The sequence below is a fragment of the Triticum urartu genome, unplaced genomic scaffold (genome assembly GCF_003073215.2).
Source record: "Triticum urartu cultivar G1812 unplaced genomic scaffold, Tu2.1 TuUngrouped_contig_7473, whole genome shotgun sequence".
NCBI lineage: Eukaryota > Viridiplantae > Streptophyta > Magnoliopsida > Poales > Poaceae > Triticum > Triticum urartu.
In genome coordinates, this window is record NW_024118320.1 from 1 (window position 1) to 10549 (window position 10549).

At 40.7% G+C, this 10549-nt stretch overlaps 1 pseudogene; it reads right to left on the reverse strand.

The window, feature by feature from the left end:
- Nucleotides 1–259: 259 nt before the first annotated feature.
- LOC125531557 lies at nt 260–1016 on the reverse strand (annotated as a pseudogene).
- Between the last annotated feature and the right edge of the window lie 9533 nt (nt 1017–10549).

The following is a 10549-nucleotide window of genomic DNA, read 5'->3' on the forward strand; positions in this document are numbered from 1 at the left end:
TCGTGAACTGGTCCCCCCCGCTATCGTGCGCCCTAAGTGCCGGGTGTGTTCGCCCCCGCCGTGGTCGGCGTCATCATCACTGTGTTCAGCGTCGTCGATCACTGCCGCTGCCATCTTTGTCCTCGACCTCGTCTGCGCCTTCATCACTGGAGCGGGTGGAGGACCTGGAGGAGCAGCCCAAGGTGGAGGTGGAGGAGCTCCATGTTTCGGTGCCAGAGTGTTTCCGGGTGGTGGCGCCGCCCTTCCGCCTATAGGAGCACTACACCGGCTTTCCCTCCTTTCCAGCATCGTAGAACTCGTGGATCAGAATGTTATAGGTCATGTTGTCTGCCACAAACCCGTTGCAGCTGAACATGAACTTGGCAAGCTGGAAGTTGCTGGCTCGGCACAGGGATGAGATCAGAATATTGTATGTCTGCGCATTGGGTGTTATGGGCTTCTTGAGCAGATCCATGAACAACCTGATGAAATACAGCCACTTCATCATCTTGGAGAAATGAACCATGACAGCGTTGTAAGTCACGACGTCGACCTCGAAGCCCAGCTCTTCACACTGCTCCAGCACCTCCTTGGCCACCAACGTATCTAGATCCTTTTCGGCATAGTCCAACAGTATGTTCAAGCCGAGCATGGTCAGCTGTAGCCCCTTCGCGACCATGATCTCCAGCTGCCAAAATGCATCCTCTATGTTTCTAGACTCACAGAGCCCAGCAATGTATGTGCTGTAGGTCACCGCATGCGGCACCCATCAGTTCCAGACACTGTCGTGGATAACCCTCTGCACGACATGGAAATCCTCGACCCTGGTGTGTACTGAACTTCATACATACTGCGGTTATATCTCTACAAATCATCAGTACCACACTTAATTCTAGAGCAGAATGAGAAAGCAACCGACATAACTGGCATATTCGAAAATACTTGTACTAACTAGACTTCTTGGGCTGCCACTGCCAGTCCATCAATGAGCTCAGCAGCTTCCTCGAGCACAGCATCAATTTCTGCCTCTTCCCCATCACCAGCCACATCCCACAGGATCTCGGCTCAACCAACAGATCGAGATTCAACAGAACAAATCTCCAGTAGCAGGACTGACCCTTTGCTAATAAAGCCAAGTGTTGCCAAATGATGAAATCATAGCATAAGGTAAAGGATGCAAATGCGCCAGAACCTTGCAAAATGAAGACACGTGTAAAGATGAATCTCCTGTTAAAATTATATCCGGAGTAAAAAAAGGATAATATGACACATCAACATAACAGATCATAGTATCTTATTTCTCAAACACTAATTAACAACACCTATAGCCGGACATGATGCTATACTATTCTTTTGCCAACAGAATATTACCAATCGATTTCACCAAGGTCACAAGGGGATGTCGCTGGCCAGTGAAACTGAAACCATCTCTTTAGTGGCACATCCTGCAACACAATATATGTCAATGATACTGGGCTGAGCTATACTGCTGAACAATGGACACTAAGTGGATGAAATAATAATGAACACATTTGTTTTGGCACAATGTTATGCAGATTGAGCAATCTAAATTCAATTCCAGAGATAGTAGCTCTATTAATTTTACCTTTACGTGATACCAGGGAAGCTTGTCGTTGTGGCCAGGGCCGTCTCCAGGAATTTGGGGGCCCGGGTCGAAATACAAAATACAGCCCTAAAAATTTTAGAATCTCGAGCATACTTTGCTCAGTTCCAGAATATATGCAGAACTGAAACTCACTGCTTGAGGATCGAACAAAATATTCAAAACATGAAAAAAGAATATACGGGGATATAAAGGAGTGCCAAATCAATAGTATGCTTCGTCTATGCCAGTATGCCTTCCATATGAACTTCTAGTTATGTGCAGCGATTAAATAGTGTACATCATATATATTTGTACAACATGAATTAAACTGAAATAAATATGCATCATTTTGAGTTCAATAGATAGATAATTCATCTCAAATTAAATTCTAGTTCAATGTTCAAATGCATCAATTAGAATCAACCAAGGTTTTGGTTACCGAATGAGGCATTTTTACCGAGGGGGACTGGTAAACGCGGTTACCACGGTTACCGAGAAATACCGATAAATACCGAGAATATTTTGAACGAAATTTATAGTTGAATTTTGAATTCAAATAAGTTAATGAACGAATATTTGAACCAAAGACCTCTTAAAACAGGAACTAAGTTGCTACCAACATGCCAGAACCAACTCTCATGACATTAATTAGATCCTACGTACTTTACTACAAATCGAGTGTTTAAATTCAAAAAATTCAAAAAACTGGTATTTTTTGCTTGGTACGTGGATTTACCGAGGGGCACGGAAATACGCGGTAACCACGGGAAATCTCGAAATTTCGACCGGTAACCAAAACCTTGGAATCAACACATACAATATGTCAGTTCAAATGCATTCATCTTCCAAAGTCGTGTGTGTGTCTCGGTCCAAGAAATTACCTAGAGCAATGTTGGCGTTCCTCAGCTTTGGAGTCACGGACAGTCCCTGTGCGCAGCGGAAACAGCTGGACGGTGGCTGGGGCGATTGGGCAGAGGCCGGGGACCACTACTAATTAAGCACGGTGCGGTGGTGCTAGCACAGATCAGGTAGCAGGCGGGGCTGGACTAGGAGCGACGACCTGTGGCGAATTGCAGCAGACATGCCATCACCTCGGTGCAAGGGAGGATGGAGAAGCGAGAGGCGGCGTGAGTGGTGGGGGACCTGGCGGCGGAGGCGGGGAAGTAGCGAAGGCCGCGGCCCTAGGGCTTACATCTATAGGCGTGCACAGAGATTTGAGGATATATCGTCGATTCAGAGCGTCTCGCGTATGGACCTGCGATGACTGAACCAAGGCATGCTATCTCTCAGATCGGGGGCCCCAAGAATTCGGGGGCCCTGTGCGGTCGGCCACTTTGGCCGTCCTCATCGACGGGCCTGGTTGTGGCCTTGGTGGTGCAGGTGGGTGACAAAGTGTGGCCACATAACAAAAATCTGCAGGAAAATTCAGCGAGGAAACTTCATAAGCTGCTGACCAGCCCCACAGCCCAATCTACCTATTAACAAAAACCAGAACTTTTCGCAGGAAGTGAGGCTAAAAATGACTAGAACTTCATAAGCATCTGGTAAGGAAAAAAGCGACTAATGTGGATAGTGGCGTTATTTGCTATTTGCTAAAGTGTGGTTGTGCTGCTCTGGATTTTTCTTCTTCTTTTGAGGATAGTATGACATCTTATTATATGAGGGTGGACTGCCGGTTCTGTTCTGGTGGGGATGAACTGATGGGTTACTTGTCTAGAGCTCAAGGTTGCTGATACGCTATATCTTTCTATCTTGCTACTCATATTTTTCTTTATTGATATTTGGATCTTAGGTCAGGAGATTGCTCACTTAGTATGATCGTCACTTACAATTGTCAGATATCGGTTGTTTCTCTAAATAAAAATGCCTATAGAGATTCCGACAACCTTAATTATTGTCTGAAGTATGATTGTATGAACTAGAGATTCTAGCATAATCCATTTCCACCCTGAAGCTGGCAACAATTTGCACCCAAACAAAAGTGAATGCTTACTTAGAAAAATAGAGTATACCTGACTGATGCAAATCTTGCAAAGAACAGAAGTTTTCATGTAATCATCGTAACAGAAGTAACCACAGGTTGTTTGGGAGCAGAGTAGCAGACGCACAAACCCACTCCATACAAGACTATCAGTAGGTTTCTCTGTCCTCATCCAGGAGGAAGTTTTTGTCGATCGAGCGAACTCATGTAGTTTGTTCACTTGCGGTAAAGAATGTCATCGGGGAGACGCCTACACACTCCTGCATGACAAGGTCTCCTGCAGGTTTCTATGGTACAGCCATGTGCAGAAGTAAAGCTACACAATATAAAAGAACTTGTTTGTAAACCAAAATATAACTGACAGCAAATAAGATTATCTTAAACATATCGCCAAGAACTTTCTTAGAATCTCAAATCAAAACATACACATGCCCTTTACAACGAAGTTGTCAAGTTGAGGAGAAAAGCATTTCTCCCATGCACGGGAGGTCCTGTGCATGGGAGGGCCGTTCGTTTTTCTTGGAGATTCGATGTTGTGCATTAATGCTCTTTGTAGTTTGTCAGATCTTCCTCTGACCACATGCAAGCCTATGCTTCACCATCCCATGCTTTGTTATTTTATTTCCAGGTTTAAAACTATTTTATCTTTTAAACCAAAAGTACAATTTATGATCCGTTTGCATAATTGTGTTTATGACGAGGAGAACTTTAAAACTATACCACTTTTGAATGTGTTTCAGCATGTTCTAAAAATAATCAAATTTTAGAACACACTGAAACACTACTAAAAGTACACAAAACTATGAGATATTTGTCAAACACTATTAAAGTTCAAAGTTTTGTTTGAATAACTCACTGTCGAATTTTTGCATCGAATTAATAAATTTGTATGAAACAAGTTGAAGCATGGTAGTTTACTTGTAAAAAATATTTCCTAAAAATATATTCAATATTGGTCCTGTTTGAAAGATCTTGTTAGAAGAAACACAATTATGCAAACAGAATGTAAATCAAACTTTTATTTCAACATACAGTATGCATCTATTTATTTGGATGAAACTTGGTGAGTAGAATAACATGTGAAAGTATGCTAGATGAGAGAGAAAACGTTATAGGTGATGTCAGTGGTCCCACATAGTAATAAACAAGGCGGTGGATGCATGCACGGGAGGTCTCTCAAGTTGAGCAACTGATTGAGCTTCTGAAACAAACATGAAGACCCTAGGTTATGTATGTAATTTAAGCTATATCATGAAGAGAAAGTCTGCAGGAGTCTATCCCTCTTCCAGTAGTAGTGGCGAAACAACATCATGTAAACTAGACAAAAGATCATGCTGAGTGGTACATGATGCTCAATTATGTTCATAGTGAGTTTAGTGTTAGCACCAAGAAGTTAGAGCTGTTAGATGGTGCAAAAATGTGAAAGCAAAATTACAATCATCAAAAACAACATAAACCATGGCAAACCGAAAATTTCATACAGCTGTGAAAGAATGAACCATTCTAGCGCCCTACCCATCTAGTATTACCAATGACTTCCTAAGTTGTATTGGTCCTGCACTCTGCAGCGTCTTATCTATTCATTATTTTATTTAAGGCATACTGTTATTGTTTAGGAGATGCCTGAATGTTTTGAAAAATAATAATCGCTGAAACTCTTGTTATCCAGAAAAATCTGATGAGGCAGCATGAATTCAGTTAATTTCAGAACAATTCAGACCACACAAAGACTATTGCGGGAAAGTACATATGTCCCACGTTATTATTCTGTCCGTAAATGGCTTAGCTATAATTTGGGATAGAGAGATAAGGTAAAATAGTTTTATTCTTTTGTAAGCTAGTACGGTACCTACAGAAACAACATTTGGGAAGTATTATCCGGGATTTAAGAAGTATGCTTCGTCCCACTTAAGACGAGAGAATTCATCTTTCGACATTTCCACACATTTCATAAGACGAGTAATCTGGGCTTGATTATCTTGCATTTGTCCAAGGATATCCTTTTTACAAGCCTAGTTGTATTACAGTTCCATGCAGATCAGGAAAGGAATGCCATCATCATTTGTCTGAAGCCCTGTCTAGCATACAAACAAGAAGTTGTTCAGTGTAAACGAAGCAAAGAACAGAATAGTTCAAGTTATTTTGCACATAGGTTGAGTTATCACTGACTAAGAATCCAGAGTAAGATGTAGTAGTAGGGATCCTCCTTTGTATCACTATAAATAAAGAGCGGAATAAGAAGTTAGATGACTAATAAATATACCAGTATTCTTCCTTCTGTCCTGAGATAAAAGATGTTAGCCCAACTTTTCCAATCAAGTCCAATCAGGTCCAAGTTCTCCAATGATATGCAAAGGTCCGAGTATGTCACATCTAGATATGAGATAATATCTCACATCTAACAATGTCATGATGTAAGTATGATGTCAGCGCCACCTCACTTAATCATTGTTTTTTTACTTATTGTTTGTTTTTGTTTTGTTTGAATATTTGTCAAAGCACAAAACAAACAAATCAGTTTCCCCGCACGCCCGCTGAGTGAACTAGCCTATACGTCAAACCTCTACTTTAGTTTTACTGTTATGACACATCTGATCGCTAGCTTTTCCTATAAACAAAATCTGATCGCTGGCTTTGTACACATGGATTTGTTCGTTCTTGTTGATTGCTATCTTCTTACCAATACGTCTCTGATCGCTAGCTATCAACGGAATTTTTTTCTTGTGCCTTTTGATTTTTGTATTTCACCCTTACATTTTGTACGTTAATTTTCAATAAAGACAAAGTTTGATCAAAACATGTTAACGAATTTAAATAAATATTTTCAAATTAGGAAAATGTTGATGAACATGTTCTAATATACAGTGAACAATTTGTTTTAAAATGTTCAAAATTTTGAAAAAAAGTTCTTGAAATTTAAAACTGTTCATAGATATGACAAAAAATGTTCATGGATTTTTAAAAAATTCAAAATTGCTCATGAAGTTTACAAAGTTCATGAATTAAGAATTTGCAACAGTTTGGAAACATCTTTTAAAATGCAATTAAATTTTCTAAAATACTTTATGTGTACTTTAAAACATGGTGAACATTTCTTAAAATATGTGGTGCAAGCTGTGAGTCAATAGTTGTTTGCAACTAGGACAAAAAAAGATGGGCCCAGTTATGAGTCGATGGTTGACTTGTAATTGGGACAAAAAAGTCAACACCTAGTTGTCAGTCGATGGTGGAGTTACAACTAAGGCCCGGCTGCAAGTTGAGGATGGACATGTAACTAATGCAAATAAAAGTGTCGGGCTTAGTTGCAATGCAAAAGAAATATTGAGCCGGTTACAAATCTAGGATGGACTTGCAGCTGGAGACAAAAAAACGCTGGGCCCAGTTGCAAGTCGAGGGTGAACTTGCAACTGGGATGAAAACACATGCTTGGTTGTGTGTCAGGCGTGAACTTGCAATTGGGACAGTAACAAAACTCGGACAACTCGGACAACTACGAAGCTATGAGCCCAGTTGCGAGTCTACGGTGGAATTGCAATTGAGATGAAAACAAACGGCTCAGTTGCGAGCCGAGGGTACTTGCAACTGGGATGAAAAGAAATGGCTCAATTGTGAGTCGGGGGGTGAACTTACAAACAAGACAACAACAAAACTATGAGCCCAGTTACGAGTCGAGGGTGGACTTGCAACTGGGTTAACTATGAAGTTATGAGCCCAGTTGCGAGTCAAGGGTGGACTTGCAACTGAGATGAAATAAAGTACAATCCTAGTTACAAGTCAATGGTGGACTTGCAACTGGAATGAAACAAACTAAGGTCCTAGTTGCGAGTCAAGGGTAGACTTGCAACTAGGACAACTACATAAAAACTGTAATGCCATTTGTGAGTCGGTGGTGGACTTACAACTAGGACAATGACAAACTACAAGGCCAGTTGCCAGTCAAGGGTGGACTTGCAACTGGGATAACTACAAGCCCATGTACGAGTTCAGGGTCGACTTGCAACTTGGACAACTACGAAACTATGAGCCGAATCGCAAGTCAAGGCTCGAGTTGCAACTAGGATAAAACAAATTATAGGCCCAGTTGTGAGTTAAGGATGGACTTGCAGCTGTGATGAAAACAAAAACACATACTCGAGTTGCAAGTCGAGGATGGACTTGCAACTCGGATAACTACGAGCCCTTTTAGAGTCGATGCTGGACTTGAAACGAGAATACCTATGAAACTAGATCCCAATTGCAAGTCGAGAGTCGACTTGCAACCAGGATGAAACAAACTACGGGCCCAATTGCGAGTCAAGGTTGAACCTGCAACTGAGATAAAAAAACACATGCCAAGTTACGAGTCAAAGATGGGCTTGCAACTGGGATGGAACAAACTACATGCCTAGTTGCGAGTCGAGGGTGGACTTGTAATTAGAACAACTTCACAAAACTACGACATGAGTTGCGAATCGAGGGTGGACTTGCAACTGGGAGAACAACAAAAATATGAACCGAGTTGCGAGTCGAGGAGGACTTGCAATTGGGAGAACAACAAAAATATGAACCGAGTTGCGAGTCGTGGGAGGACTTGCAATTGGGACAACAAAAAAATATGAACCGAGTTGCTAGTCGAGGAAGGACTTGCAACTGGGACAATTACGAAACTACGGGGCCAGTGTGAGTCAAAAACTACAATACCGTTTGCGAATCGAGGATTTTCTTGCAACCGGAACAATAACAAACTACATCCAAATTGCTAGTCGAGTGTGGAATTGCAACTGGGATAAAAAATAAAACACATGCCTAGGTGATTGAACAAACAATTTTGCCTCAAATTGCAATCGGGAGGCATGCAGTTGTGGGATGAAGACGACACCGCAATTGCATGCTTGATGGTGGACATGTAAATAGCACCAACGAAAATCGTGAGTTTTTTAAAGGCAAAAACAGAAAACAAAAAGAGAAAAACTGAACAAAAAAAGAAAAAAAAGGGTTGGAAGCTTCTCCCAAAACTAGTAGAAAAAACCCTTCATGGGCCAGCTCATTCACACATGTACACTTTCGGGAGACAAAAAACCAAACAATTGGCAGGTAGCAGGAAATCTTAAGGACATAGAACGACTAGACAAACTTTCATCCCTGAAAAAAGAAAACAGTTCTCGTTTTCTCTTGCTGGAAGCCCACAAAGAACAAATACGGGGACCTACAAAAAACAAAAAAGCCCACAATGAACGACAAGAGCCACAGCTGCCATGTGCGATGTCTAAAAATAACTGCCGTGTGCGGGGGACCTACACATGACACGCGGTGAACACTGGCTACCGCACCTCGCATGGACCTGGACACGTGCTGCCGCGCGCGACGCCAGCGAGCGAGAGTGAGCCGAGCAAGCTGCGCGAATTTTAATGACAAATAAGATCTGACGGTCTTAGACTTAGATGTGAGATAACTATTTCACATCTAGATGTGAAATAGCAAACCTGATATGCAAAACGTGTCTTATATTTATAGTACATTGAAGGGAGTAGCACTTATGAAAAAAGGTTTCCCCTCATTTTATATTACTAGTCGTGAACCCGTGCATTTGCACGGTGGACATTATAATTATGAACATGCTAATTATTAAAGAACATTAACCAAACATAAATTTGCATATGAATTTTTTTTCTTATTACCATTTAGGAGAATAATTAAAAATGATTGCATAGCTAAATAGATAAGGATGTCTTAAGCCATTGAGATGATGGTTGAAAGTACACAAACATTTTCTTAATTGACTAAAGGATCATGAGAATGAGAAAGAAGAATGCAATAATGTTTTTGTTCAAAAATATATAGAAAGGACATACATAAACAATGTATAAAAAAATAACATACATCAATTTCGAAAAAAAAAAGTTCCCTAAAGATCTTGGATCAGTGACATGCATCAGGCATCGTCAAGGTTAGGGATGGTGGAAAAGGTCCTAATATTATATCCTGGGGAGCAAAATCGTACTCGTCGGCGTTGTGAAACTAAAAAAGAAAAAATAACGGAAATATTTTCTCCTGTACGTGCAAAATATATGAGTAACCACTACCACATAAGCCTTCTTTGTGTAACGTCAATCTTGAGAAAAATTCCTGCAATTTTCTTTGTTTGCCAGCAACAAAATGATGGAAATACACATGTAGTTTATAATAAAAATTAAGTAGCACAGTAATCACCTTAACTTCTCAATAGGTTATTGATGAAAAGCAAAGCAGCAGTAGAAATGCAAGCTTGTAACAAATCATGTCCACGGTTATCCATTTTGGTAAGAACCACATGTTATTCAAACTTCACTGCTGTAAACGCTGGTCTGATGATTATTTTTACATAGTAGCTTGGAACAGTTTCATCCCCGAAAGAAAGAAAACATTGTTAAATACATGAAATAATTCTTTTAAGATATATGTCCTGTGGGTTCGTCCCTGTTAGCAATGCTATTTTCTTCTTTCTACAGAAACTAAGAGAAACGTAGCAAACTCATGAGCCCTAACCAAGAGGTTAAAATTCAAAGGGTTCATGTATAAAAAAATACGCAACAATTCGATTATGCCTTGCTTAGAATTGTCACATCCATAGAATATAAAAACATTAGTTGGAGATGGGTCTTTCTTAACTCCTAACACACCTTCGTTAGACTGCAGGCATGGAAGGACAGATAATCATTGTTTGCATGGGGACATGTATAGTCTGGTACTTTGTGTGCACCACCTTGTCGCAGTCACAATATTAAGACCGGCCGAGTTTCAGTCTGCTCAACTGTCCGTGTTCTTTCAGGCCGTACACGCGGATTTCTTTCTTTATGTACATGGACTACATGTATTGTGCTATATATATTCTCGGTTCCTGCTGGCTCGCTCGTCCTTGTTGCCAGAGAAAATACAACATAAGGGAGGTAACCTGACTGACGGATCCCTTCGTGGGCTAGCTTCAGCTGAAGATGAACTAAAACGATTTGGACCATGTTAAGCCG